The 14,698-nt window shown below is 38.5% G+C and overlaps 1 pseudogene; it reads right to left on the bottom strand.

The window, feature by feature from the left end:
• Window positions 1-3,364: 3,364 nt before the first annotated feature.
• Window positions 3,365-3,873, bottom strand: Rps19-ps2 (ribosomal protein S19, pseudogene 2; annotated as a pseudogene).
• Between the last annotated feature and the right edge of the window lie 10,825 nt (window positions 3,874-14,698).

The following is a 14,698-nucleotide window of genomic DNA, read 5'->3' as shown; positions in this document are numbered from 1 at the left end:
TTCTCGTTCTTCTCGTTCTTCTTGTTCTTGTTCTTGTTCTTGTTCTTGTTCTTCTTCTTCTTCTTCCTCTTCTTCCTCCTCCTCCTCCTCCTCCTCCTCCTCCTCCTCCTCTTCTTCTTCTTCTTCTTCTTCTTCTTCTTCTTCTTCTTCTTCTTCTTCTTCTTCTTCTTCTTCTTCTTCTTCTTCTTCTTCTCTTCTTCTTCTTCTTCTTCTTCTTCCTCTACTTCCTCTTCCTCTTGTTCTTGTTCTTCTTCTTCTTGTTCTTCTTCTTCTTCTTCTTGTTCTTCTTCTTCCTCTACTTCCTCTTCCTCTTCCTCTTCTTCTTGTTCTTCTTGTTCTTGTTCTTGTTCTTCTTCTTCTTGTTCTTGTTCTTCTTCTTCTTCTTCTTCTTCTTCTTCTTCTTCTTCTTCTTCTTCTTCTTCTTCTTCTTCTTCTTCTTCTTCTTCTTCTTCTTCTTTCTCTTCTCCTCCTCCTTCTTCTTCATTCTTCTTCCTCTGCCTCCCTCCTCCCCTCCTCCTCTTCTTACTCTCTCTCTCTCTCTCTCTCTCTCTCTCACACACACACACACACACACACACACACACACACACACACACACACTTGCCCTTTCTTAGAAGATCTAGGGTAAGGCAAGTCTCAAACTCTTTATGTATGTTAAAATCTTATCCTGAGTCCTGGGATGAACAGCTCAAGTCATTATATCTGGTTAAGTTATAGAAGAATGTATATCAGTGCCTTGTACATGCTAGGGATGCATTGTTCTGAAGTTTATCTCCAGCCCCCATCCACTTCCTAAAGCACAACATTTTCTAGCTTTAAATTGTTGAGGCAGCATCTCATGAACATTATGTTGGTTTTAATTTTACTGTGTAATTGAAAATGACCTTGAATTTCTGTTCTTTGCACCTTTACTTCTCGAATGCTGGAAGTACAGCTGTGTGCTGCCACACTGAGTTTTTTCTTTCTTCCTTGCCAGAAAAATAATAACGAACAACTCATCTAATGTACAAGACATGTGGAGGAGGAGCTGTGACTCAAGATATTTGAGACACACACACACACACACACACACACACACACACACACACACACACATTTATATCACAGCTCTGTCTATTTGTTCAGTTTTCACAGGTAAAGACACTGTGTGTCATGTACAAAATCCCCATGCAAATTAATTTTAGCTAACAAACCAGTCAAGCATTTTGCTCCTTCCCTTTTTAATTTGTTTGGCATGCTAATCACTATACCACACCTCCTTGACAACTGTTTTGTCTTGCAAATTCACAGATGCACACTCAGTGTAATGGCAGTTGACCAGGAGAGATTTTGCTAAAGTGTGTGTTGTTTTGTTATATCCAGGTTCCTTTAATTAAAATTTCAGACCTATGATATATCCTTATGGAAAACTGCACTTTGTTTACACTGAAAATACTATCTTTTAGAAATATTAAGGGTTGATGCTGAAAAGATGGTTTAGTCAACAAAGGGCTTGCCACACTACATCAAGACCTGAGTTTGAGCACCAGAAACCATGTGCTGCAGCTTGATTTCTATTACTAGGATAAAACATCATAACCAATTACAACTTAATACAGAAACACTTTGTCTTAAGATTAGATCATCATAAGGGAAAGTGAAGGCAGAAACTTGAAGACAGAAACCAAAGCTGCCACAAAGAAACACTGCTTAATTGTTTGTTATCCATGGCATTCTCAGCCTGCTATCTTCTACAACCCAAAACAAACTGCCAAGGTGAGGCCCCACAATATTCCTAACTCCAATACTCATTCTTTACAAGGAAAAGGCCCAGGAACCAGTCTTTTGGGAAAATTTTTGTCAGAAGCCATAGTAGGAGGAATGCTTCAGATTATAATCTGCAACAGTTTTGCTTTATAGGCGAAGCCCAAGAGAATTCATTTTAGGAAAGATTCCTGATATTAATATATGTTTCTTGTTATTATTAAACATATATAGCAATCACAAGGTACTAGCCCACCCCCTTTGAGCAGATAGCTGCAGATCTATGAAGATGTACTCTCTTGCAGTGTTGCTATATAGACAAATAGATGACTTCTTAATTCTTAAGGATGATCTTACAAGAATTACTGAAATATCAGTGATTATTAAGCTCTCTTAATAGTAGTACTGCTAGTAGATCCCTTTCTGATAGTCAAAACTGCAATGAGAATTCTGTCAGTCTCCCATGTGTCACCAAGTAATTGATTCTTAGACAGTAACCATACTTTCTATTACTCAGAACACATTCCAAGAGATTGTCAAAACCATTAACTAAGGTCACGTAAAGGGAACTAACAATTTATTATAGGTAAAAGAAGATGAAATATCATCTGGGTTAATCTATACAAAACTTCACTAATAGCTTAGTTATGGTTTTCAACTCTCTATGAACCTGTGAAGATGTGACAGGTGGTGGATGTTTAACTAGATAATTACTCCTAATGGCTATGCATGTAAACTCTCTCAGTTGTAAACTTCTATGTCATTTATGATTTGCTTTTATGTGTGAACGTGTGATGAACTTTTTAACCTGTGATCATGTATTCTGAAAGTTGTATAAGTACTGAGGACAAAAAGATGCAAAAGAGAATTTTCCCTTTTCCCATTCAGGATCTTTCTGCTTCTCCCCTTAAATAGCTTTCATAAGAAATGTTTTACAACTTAGTAATAAACATTATAATCACTTCTCAAAGTACCCCCCTTTTCCTGTAACTTCTGACTAGCTGGTGGAAAGTTCGATCTGTGCAGTTCCTGCTGAGATAGCACAAAGTCTACTTACTTAATCCTTTGCTGTTTTAGGAAGAGGTGTTAAGTGCCAGAAACTTGCAGTTTCTAGGCAGTTCAGCTACAGTAGCAAGGTAATTTAGTCTCAGATAAGTAAATTTTTTTATTATTACACAGCATCCCTAAATATGTCATAAGACAAAGTCTTATCCCTGTATCTTGTAAGGAAAAGTCGTATCCTCTCCCGATGCTCTTTCCTTTCTCTGCCTTATGAAAAACTGACAAGAAAGAAGACCCTGCCAAAGTTGGCACTGGGCACATTTTCTTTTCAGTTGAAGATTCCTCTTCCCAGATGACCCTAGTTTGTTTCAAGTTGACAAAAGAAAGTAGTCAAGCAGTATGCAATGTAAAAAGGAGGACAACTAAAAAATTTCTAATTCTACCAGTGAGAAAATAAGGAAGTTAAGCAGAAATAGCTCTTGTGTGCTAGGAATAGTCAGTTTAACCAATTTTCAAGATACAGCTTCTGTTATGAAAACTTATCTCAAGAAGAAGATATTTAAAGGAGATAAAGAGGAACCTTTTTTCTTTTCTTTTCTTTTCTTTTCTTTTTTATGAATGAGGCAATTTATTAACCCAGCATCCTTTGTTCTAATGCTTCTTGTTGGCAGCTGCCACCTGTCCGGCGATCCTGTCCAGATCTCTCTGTCCCTGAGGTGTTAGCTTGCGGCCCCCATCTTGGTCCTTTTCCACCATTTTCAGCCCCTCCAGGGCTTGGAGGACCCGGCGGGCCACACTCTTAGAGCCTCTGCTGAAGTGGCTGGGCCTGACACCGTTTCTCTGCCGTCCTCCGTAGATCTTGGTCATGGAACCAACCCCTGCACCACCACGGAGGTACAGGTGCCGTGCTGTGGAAGCAGCTCGTGTGTAGAACTAGTTCTCATCATATGGGGCAAGCTCTTTATGTTTGGCCAACTTGACTGTGTCCACCCATTCGGGGACTTTCAGCTTCCCAGACTTTTTGAGGAAGGCTGCCAGAGCTCTGACGAACTCCTGCTGGTTAATGTCTTTTACAGTAACTCCAGGCATCGTGCGGCCTCCACGCTGCCAGCCAGGGGAAAGGGCAAAGAGGAACCTTAATAAGAGGATTAAAGGGGGACAGGGATGAGGTGGTAGGCTATTATAGGGACTACTGTGACAGACAAGTAACTATAAACACCCCTTGAATATACATTTGGGACACTACCACTGTAGAACTTTCCTAAGCTACACACACACACACACACACACACACACACACACACGTTATATGAAAGGAAGATAGATGGAGTCATCAAAGATGAAGTTCTAAATAGATATCATATGTCACCATGGAAAACGTTCAGCCAGGAATGCCTTGCATATTGTTAAATCATTGATGAAAGACGATACCATAGATCACCCCTCCCATCACAGGCCGTTTTTCTGGGTATTATTTACTCTCTATAACATGATAATAAATGTATAGTGCTGAGGATAACATACAATGTCAAACATGGAGAAGTAGAGCCAGAGCCCAGATAAATGTTTCATTCCTATTGACTAGTGTTTATGATGCTGGAAGGGAAAAAATATTTAGATATAAGTCCTATAATCTATAACAGTCAGTTGGTTAAAAAATGTACTCACTTAATAGTGGTATAAATGTGTGAATAAACAACCTCTTTTCTTTTCCATTGTATTTGAGCCCCACTCTGTGAGACAGAATTCATATCTGACGCTGATAAAGTAGCCACAAACCTGTTTATATATATGTATATTGATATATGTATATATATGTATAGATGAGTGTGTTTGTGTGTGTGTGTGTGTATTTTCACATACATTTAGAGAAAAGCAATAATTTTATTATTCTAAAGGAACATAGCAATAAAGTGAATGGCTCCTGCTAATGTACTGTTGTTATAGGTGTAGATCTGTGCCATGTTCAGCCTTCGTAAGAGAAGCTTTCTTTCAGTTGAAGGGAACTAATATAGAGTTCAGATAGTGATGGAATTTTGAGCTCTCTATCATAAGTGAGATTTTTTTATCATACGCCTTACCTAAAATGTCAGGCATCTGTATGGAAGAGGAGGCAGAAAGAATGAAAGAGCCAGAGGTAGGTGATGGCTTCAAAGAAACCGTATTTTCAAAACACAATCATACAGATACACATATGAAGTCATAGGAACTCTGACAGCCTGCACAAGTTCTGCGCAAGCTCAAACCAGATTAAAAAGCTAGCACTGAGAAGGAAACATATATACAAATCTCATCCCCAGGCAAGAAGCTCTTGGTGATTGAAACTTGCTGACAAAGTGAAAACCAATTTTCTCCAAAGGAGTGTCATGGTAAACCAATTTCACTCACTAGAAAGGAAAAAAAAAAAACATGCCCTGGAGTGTTGGGCAGCACATGGTTGACTCTACAATTCTTTGTGTGTCTCTGTGTATACCTTGTCTTATTTTGTTTGTTTGGGTATTATTTTGTCTTATTACTTTTGTGTTTATTTTAATTGATTTTCGGCTTTATATTCTTAAGAAAGGGAAAGATAGAGTTCTAGAAAAAGCATAAACACGGATTTGTAGATAGGTTTGGAGTGTTGTGTAGATTTCAATGAGAAGAAAAAATATAACCGAAATGTATTTTCTGTAATTTTATTTTTTAATTAAAGAAGTAAAACTTTAAATAGATAAATAACAAATAAGGTAGGAAAGAAATGAAGAAGACTTTGGATGGCAACCTCTAGTTTCTACAGTCACCTATACCAAAAGGAATGCACACTAAGTAAACACTAAATTTCTACAAATAACAGTGGATAATAAAAACACTACACTCACAAAAATAGAAAAAAATTAGGGTTTATCAAGTAACATGGAGAAAGTATCATTGTATTGCAATAAAATTTACTTAAAAATATGATAGTTTAACCTTGTATGTTTTAGAAAAGTTGGAAGGCATAAAAGGTCTGACTTTTCAGGCCTTTTTTGGTTTTAGAAAAGAGTTTAATTTAAGAAACACATCTATCTGCAGCATGGTCTTTATACTGAAAGCACAAATTCTTATTTTATTCTTTTCATGGATATTTATACTCATCACGGTGATTAATTTTGTTGTCAACTTGACAGGATCTAAAATCACCTAGGAGACAAACTTCAGGAAATATCTGTAATGTGGGTTCTGAATTTAATTGATTAATGGGGAAAGACTCCACCTATGTATAGGCAACATCAGCATTCACCTCTTTCTATTTGCTGACAATAGAGGGTGGGTTACTAGCTGTGTATTATTACTTCTCCTGTGCACTGTATCATGAACTCTAATCTCAAATAAGCCATTTATTTGTTAAGTAGTCTTTTTCAGATATTTTGGCATAAGAACAGGCAAAGGAAAAAAAGATATTTCATGTGTAATTTTTCATAATTATACAGGTAGGATGTTAAAAAGAAGAATGGTCCCTTGTCCTCATGTCCAATGGTAGTGGCAAGCTGGATCCTTAGATAATCCCAATTTGGTCCTAACAAATATTCCTTGGCCCTAAGGTAAAAACTATCTTTAATCTATTTCTAGATTATATTTGATATTAAAAACTATATTGGACCCAAAGGTAAGTTTACATTCATCTATTTCTTGCCCTTGGTTTTATCTTCTCTGTAAAGTATGGCATGGGTATGTCTGAATATATGTTTCCTCTTTATGTGGTAGAATCTTTAAATAGAAGAACCTAGCTTTATGATAACACATACTGCTCTTCTTTTTTTATCTTTATTAACTTGAGTATTTCTTATTTACATTTCGAGTGTTATTCCCCTTCCCGGTTTCCGTGCAATCATCCCCCTAATCCCTCTCCTTCCCCTTCTATATGGGTGTTCCCCTCCCCATCCTCCCCCCAGTACCACTTTCCCCCCAACAATCACGTTCACTAGGTGTCCAGTCTTGGCAGGACCAAGGGCTTCCCCTTCCACTGGTGCTCTTACAAGGCTATTCATTGCTACCTATGAGGTGGGACCCCAGGGTCAGTCCATATATAGTCTTAGGGTAATGGCTGGAAGCTCTGGTTGGTTGGCATTGTTGTTCATATGGGATCTCGAGCCCCTTCAAGCTCTTCCAGTCCTTTCTCTGACTCCTTCAACGGGGGTCCTGTTCTCAGTTCAGTGTTTGCTGCTGGCATTCACCTATGTATTTGCTATATTCTGGGTGTGTCTCTCAGGAGAGATCTACATCCGGTTCCTGTCGGCCTGCACTTCTTTGCTTCATCCATCTTATCTAGTTTGGTGGCTGTATATGTATGGGCCACATGTGGGACAGGCTCTGAATGGGTGTTCCTTCCGCCTCTGTTCTAAACTTTGCCTCCCTATTCCCTCCCAAGGGTATTTTTTCCCCTTTTAAAGAAGGAGTAAACACATACTCTTCTTATTGTGTGTGTGTGTGTGTGTGTGTGTGTGTTTGTGTTTGTGTGTGTGTGATATATAAATGATAATGTATGGGTATGTTAGCTGACAGAGGACAGAGGAAGACATAATGCATCTTTCTCTACCACTCTTTCTTTTTCCCATGATACAGGGATACTCTCTCCCAACTTTTACAGACATATTAATAAATCTTTTCCATACCTACTCAATTTGAACACATTACTTGTACGGGAATTTCCCTTAATTAATTGATTGACTAATAAAGATGAAAAGAAGCCAATCATTGAATGAGAAGGAGGAGGTGAGTCTTCCAGGTCCTAGAAAGGAAAAGGGGACTAAGGAAGAAGAAACAGGCTTTAAACAGGGAGGCAAGAGGGAGAGGAGGCAGGATATAGACTGGGAACTGTTAGCCCTGGTAGCAGCCTCCACCACAAGAAGATTTCTAACATAGAATAATTGGTGAGTTTAGAATGATAGATTTCACACCTAGTGGTTGTGTCATCTGTTTATTTTAAACAAAGAGTACTGGTGTTTTCCATTCTAAGTGACCTAGATGAGCATGAGGGAAAGAACATAGCCAGGCGGCATTCAGCTAGGGTTTTGAATGGAAAGACTGTACAAAAGTCCAAGCTCCAGAGGAGAGGAAACCACTGGAGAGCCCAGGCTGGCAAGAATGTGCCCAGAACTGGCTATGGGTGGTGAACTGGCAAGAGAGTGATCTTGGAGATCAGGAGAGGTAGAGCTGGCATTTGTGAGAGAGGCGTTGGCTAGGAAAAACACACAGTCATGGTTCTCAGACTCTGTACCAGGATAGGAACAGACACCGCCAATGCCAATACATAGCTGACTTTAGCATGGGTTCATTTTTAAAGCTACATGGCTACAATAACTCATAACCTCCAAAGCATGTGAATAGTCCAATGGACATAGTAAGGTTTTTCAAAACTTGGTTTAACATGTGTACCTTGTTCCATCAGCTATACTATAAAGAGTGTGTAAAAAACCAATCTAGCTATAATCCCAGTAAGGAAAACATATATTATTTATTTGTTTTGATGAGCATTCATTTTTTTCTATGCCTTTTACATGTTTTTGTATGTCTTGACAGAAATTCATATTAAAAAATGTTCATACCACAACTTTTGGTCTCAATTTCTCTTCTAGTTTTCTTTATGTGCTATGAAAAACATTAGAACTAAAAGCAACTTGGGAAAGAAAGAGTATTTCTAGATTAGACATTTAGGGAAAGGTTGAAGTAGACTCTTAAAACAGTAACAATGGAGGGTGGCTGCTTGGTGACTCACTCTGGTTTGCTCAGGCTCATACTTAACTAACTTTGTAATACATCCTGAGTGAACCTTCAGAGGGATTGGTACCACCAATAGTAGACTGAGTCTTTCTAAATCAATTAGCAAAGAGTCTCTTACAGACAGGATGTTGAAGACAGATTATTTCATTGAGATGTCTTTTTTGGATGAATCTAGGTCATGTCAAATTGACAAGGCTAGGGAGGTCATATACTTCCTCTATGTCCACAAATGTACACTCATATGTTTTATAAATGGTAGGATTTTTCAGGAATACATGTTTAATAAATTTAGAAGAAAACTATTAATAACTTTATAGAACTATTACCTTACTTAGAAAATCTCATCATTAGCAATTTTCTGAGGAACCAACACAAGACAAGGGAATTATGGCATTTGAACACACACACACACACACACACACACACACACACACACACACACGACTTGATAATAAAGAGACAAAGTTCTGATTTTTCTCTAAGAAGACACCACTGGATTATATAGAGCTGATTATTATATTTTATAAGCACAGTCAAATAAATTGGTTTTCCTGAAACTCGTAAAGTAAGTCTGAACTTACTTATCAAATAGTTTACATACATGCTAGTTGTGTATCTGTGAGAATTGGCTACTGAAAATGTCTAGGTTTCTTTTGGAGATCCTATCTGACATCAGTGTTGTTAGTGAGCTAATGATCATTGAGACAATTTCAGCAACTAACCCAAATATTATAATACTTGAGATTTCAGAGTACTCAGGATATGTGCCAGAGACAAAAATAAGTTTAATTTATTTAATATTTGTATGAAACAAGTTTTTAAACGTTTTATTTTTTTTACATTTATGGATACATATATATGGATGTGGACAGATGAGAGCAGTTGCTGAAAAAGTTCAAAAGTTGGCCTTGGATTTTTCACAGTTGAAGTTACAAACTGTTGCTATCCACTAAGTGTGTTTGCTACAAACTGAACTAGAGCCCAGTGAAAAGCTGCAAGCACTGTCAACTACCAAGTGATCTCTCCACTTCTTATATAGTATACTTTCAATTATGACCTGAGGCATTATTAAATCTTTCACTGAAAATAGCATGAGCATTTTTCTTACCAGAGGAATCTTTGCTTAAATTTGTTTTTGACAAAATGTGTAAGAAAAGCTATTCACGTTTACACAGTCCCCAAAATAGCTGAAAAGAAACAACACAAGAAAGAGCTTAAACACCAGGCACGTGCGCGCGCACACACACACACCCCCTGTTTCTTTCCCTTATACATTCAACCAATGTTGTGTTGAGACCATTGAGTGCAACCATTGATTGTAAAAGTTTAAATTCACAGAGGAAGGAAGGAAGATGGAGGAAGACGAAGATGATCCAGATTCTGTGTGGCTTTAAATAGCCCACAGGTAGCTATGAATATCTTGTAAGGGATGGATAATTACAGGACAATTTGTCATATCTAGTTCCAGAGGGAGAAGACTTCATCATGGCTAGGAAGTATCAAAGCAGGACGAAAAGCTGCAAGATCACATCTTGTAACAGAAATTCAGAGCAGTCAGAGAGAACCAGAAGGAAGCTGCCTCAGGCTCCTGTCACCATAGCCAGAGCTGCTCTGACTGCCCTGCCTTCCCCTCCTCCATGAGTCCGGTGTCCTACCTGGCCACTACAAACAAACCATGGATAAGTTGATTTAGTTGAATATGTTGTCACAGCAATGAGAAGAATAACAAATACCATCATCACCCTGAAAGGAGAAGTGCTGGCCACCTCAACAGATTCCTGACTTTTCACAAAGCATTCATTCACAAGAAAGAAGTGAGTCTCTGGTATCATCAAAAGACCAAAGCTGTTAAAAGTCACTATTTGTGCAGTTTCCAGGGATGACAAGTTCAGGTTGAAAAGAGAGCATCAAAGTTAGTTATTCAAAAGCTCTTAATGTTTCACAAAGTCGTTTTCACTACAAAGCCTTAATTAAAAGTCGCCCCTTAATTATTTATGTGCCACCCAGTGCATTCCAATGATTTCCCTAGAAGTGGCAGCTAACCTTCTGCAGAGTAGAGAGCATTGCATACAGTGACTCAGTGACATTCATTCAGACTACTCCCTGGTTCTTCCAGTCTGCCTTCAACTGCAGAGAAAGCTGAGAGCTCATGAGGACTCTGATGAGATTAAGCTCTGGAAAGTGCTGGTATTTGGGGATACACATTTAAGGCCCAGAGAAATGTAAAACTCTAAGGTTTTTGTTTGTATTGTTTTGTTTTTGTTTTTTGATGTTTTAAAAAGTCAGCTCACAGGGGAACAATCAGGCTGAGACTCGAACAGATTTTAAAGAACTAATAACAACCGTGATGAAAGAAAAGTGATCAAGTTATCTAATGCAGCCTCCTGGTGAGCAGACTGACTCTGAGGTTGCAGGAGCAACTGTCTGGGAAACTCCAGCCCTGGGCAGGTGGGCTAAGAACACTTGAGAGAGAAGGATCCCAATCCGGTCCATGTCCATAGTCCCCAAAACAAAGAGCAAGGATTCATTGGATTCTTATATTCCTAGCTCTTGGAGGGTGGAAGCAGGAGGAGCAAAGTGCTCAAGGTCATCTTTGGCTACATCAGTGTGTTTGAGGTCAGGCTGAGCTTTGTAACACCTTATCTCAGAAAGCAAACACGCAAAGGAAAATCCCAGAAAACAAACAAATGAGCCGCATAGGCACTCACAGCTCCTCCAGCATCCTGACAGAATGGGAGAAATGTCTTTCCACTTGGACATCTATGGCAGGAAAGCTACAGACTGTGAACTTTCACATTTTGATGAGTAGAGGGAAAAATTGAGGATGTATCCTGGTGTCCACGAAGCAGGTCAGCCACCATCTGTGCAGCTGCTGGTGGGAGGTGGTGGGAGAAGGCATTGTGGGAAGCTCTGTGACCAGTGAGACTCATGAAGGGAAAACATCCAGTCTGTTAAACTGAATTTTGGATTCACAAATACGGAGTCAAAAAAAAAAAAAAAAAAGAAAGAAAGAAAGAAAAAAAAGAAAAGGAAAAAAGAAAAAAGAGGTCAGGTTCAGGGCTTTTGGTCTTTCAGTGATTTGAGTGCGGTCCTTGATCCCTTTGGAGTTGAGTTGTGTTCAGGGTGAGAGATATAGATCTATTTTCATTTCTCTGTATGCTGCTATTCACACCATCTGTCTGTCAAGATGCTGACTTTTTCCCCAGTGTGTAATTTTGTTTGCTTTGTCAAAAACAAGGTGTTTTTACATGTATGGAATTACATCTGGATCGGAGTCTTCAATTCTATACATTGATCAATGTGTCTATTATGTCAATAAAATGCTTTTTTTTTATTACTGTAAGCTTTTTAATACAACTTGAAATCTGGGGAAAAAAGTTTAAATCCACTGTAATGACATGTATTCTGTGTTTTTCTACAGTTTACCATACAAAGTTATATCTTCATCCATTTCCATGGACATAAATATCAATAATTTATCAATTAAATTCAAATACATTCATTTAGTCAATTTCAGGTTAATCTACCAAATCAACTGCAAGACCTCAACTCAAATATGAGGGATGATTCTACTACAAAAATCATAACTTTTAACAACTTATGGCATCTATAATTTATTATTTGAGTATGTGCTTAGACAATATCCCCTGTAAACTTAGCTTGGCTTAAAACTCATGAACAATATAATGTAGCAGTTTGATCTAGTTCTTCCACACAGCGCCATGCTCCGAGAACTAAGACTCAGACTCAAGATATATTTACAAATACCTTGACTATATAGTGAGGCTCTTCTCTAACTAGATCACAATTTAGAATAACTGACTTATTTTAACCTACATTCTGTAACATGCCCACTTAACCATGTTCAGGTACTATGTGTCTCTCTCACGTCTTCCAAGGTGAATCTCCTGCCGCATTCTATCTCAGAATTATGATTTCTCCCAGATTTTCCACTTCTTCTTTACCACCTAAATAATAAGCCGTCAGATTTATTATTAACAAGTGCCATATTCATATCGATATTAGATAATCTCTCAATAATCCCCCTTCAAAGTACAACAAATGTCTCTTTTTCAAATATAAATTGAATAAAATTATAAAAATTATAATAGTTATAAGGTGTGATATATATTTACAATGTCAAGTCCATAGTATGTGGTAATTAAGAAAAATATCCTATTATCTATCATGTCCTGGTGAGTGAAGAGTTCTGGATCTAAATTACATTTTATCCTAACTTGCATTAACAACCTAACACCATCTTTTTAGGTCTAATAAATCTTCTTAAATATAACAACTTAAGCTTTTATTGAGACCATGATTATCTTGTATTCAACCCCAAAAGACAACTAAGAAGAAATATTTCCTGATTAAGTAGGAAGTGCAGACAAACACTTTCAAAGTTTTAAAAATGGCAGACAGTTGGCTGTCGAGACCACTTCAAAGTATTCTAAGACATTGAAGCACTGTCTTCAGCCCTCTTGTTCAAAGTATCTGACAAACCTTATGTGAAGCAGGAATTACCAAGGATTTGCTTACCCTGTATTGGCAAAGCTTGGCAATCAAGTTCCATGCATTTTTTTTTCGTTTCGTTTTGTTTTCTTTTCTGGATGGCATTCTGTCTGCCGATTAAGTTAGGGCACTTTCTTTGCCCAGAGGCTAGCTTGCCACAAATGAAGACAGCTCTAAATGGAGTTTCTTTGGAGCTCATCATCTTCTTCTTCTAAGTTCAATGAGGTACAGTTGAGATCTGATATGTTTTGAAAGACCCTCAGACTGAGGAGACTCTCGCTCCAATCCTGAGGACACCCACCACCCCACAAACATGCGGGACTCAGTCTTGATGGAAAAACAAGAGGTTTACTTTGGGATACCAATGCACTGGGGCTTGACACGGTCCTCACGCAGGAGGAATGTGAAGAGCCCAGACCAGCAGAAATATACAGCTTATACAATCATTTAAGGTTACACAGTTTCATTAGCTCAGCTATTTTGGTGCCAAGGATATCTGACTAGGCAGATGTTCTTGTTCTGGAGTTTCTGAGAAAAGGATGCAACCATATCAATACAGCCATTTCAGTACCAAGGATGTCTGACTTGATATATGTTTTTCCATCCTGGGGTTCCCAGGACAAGGACCAAGGATATCTGACTTGGCAGATGTTTCTCTCCTGGTCTTCCCAGGACAAGGCTATAGCTATGTCAGCACAGCTATGTCAGTACCAAGGACATCTAACTTGATATATGTTTTTCATCCTGCAGCACAATCTATAGTGTCAGTCAGCTTCCCGGAGATGTTTCTTGCCTTGTAATTGCCCTGCAGTAAATACGATCTATACCATCTGTTTTATGATTGGGTACCTTCCAAGAGAGTGGGTGGGAATGTGCTTTCTGTACTTTCTGGTCTATTGTCTAACGTCTAGGGTCTAAGCAAGGTACAGCTTTAAAGATCCTCATTCTTAAGAAATGGCTGCACTTGATCCATTCTTATCACCCTGTACAAAGCTTAAGTCCAAGTGGATCAAGGACCGCCACATCAAACCAGATACACTCAAACTAATAGAAGAAAAAGTGGGGAAGAATCTTGAACACATGGGCACTGGAGAAAATTTCCTGAATAAAACACCAATGGCTTATGCTCTAAGATCAAGAATCGACAAAGGGGATCTCATAAAACTGCAAGGCTTCTGTTAGGCAAAGGACAGTGTTGTAAGGACAAAAAATCAACCAACAGATGGGGAAAATATGTATACCAATCCTACAATTGGTAGAGGGCTTATATCCAAAACATACAAAAAACTCAAGAAGTTAGACCGCAGGGAGACAAATAAACCTATTAAAAAATGGGGTTCAGAGTTAAACAAAGAGTTCACAGCTGAGGAATGCCGAATGACTGAGAAACACCTAAAGAAATGTTCAACATCTTTAGTCATAAGGGAAATGCATATCAAAACAACCCTGAGATTCCACCTCACACCAGTGAGAATGGCGAAGATCAAAAACTCAAGTGACAGCAGATGCTGGCAAGGATGTCGAGGAAGAGGAACACTCCTCCATTGTTGGTGGGATTGCAGACTGGTACAACCATTTTGGAGATCAGTCTGGAGGTTCCTCAGAAAATTGGAAACTACCTGAGGACCCAGCTATACCTCTCTTTGGCATGTACCCAAAAGATGCCCCAACATATAACAAAGACACGTGCTCCACTATGTTC

This window comes from Rattus norvegicus, chromosome 7 (assembly GCF_021556685.1).
Source record: "Rattus norvegicus strain SHRSP/BbbUtx chromosome 7, alternate assembly SHRSP_T2T, whole genome shotgun sequence".
Lineage (NCBI taxonomy): Eukaryota > Metazoa > Chordata > Mammalia > Rodentia > Muridae > Rattus > Rattus norvegicus.
The sequence above is the reverse complement of the archived record's forward strand: the minus strand, read 5'-3'. Positions and strand labels throughout refer to the sequence as shown.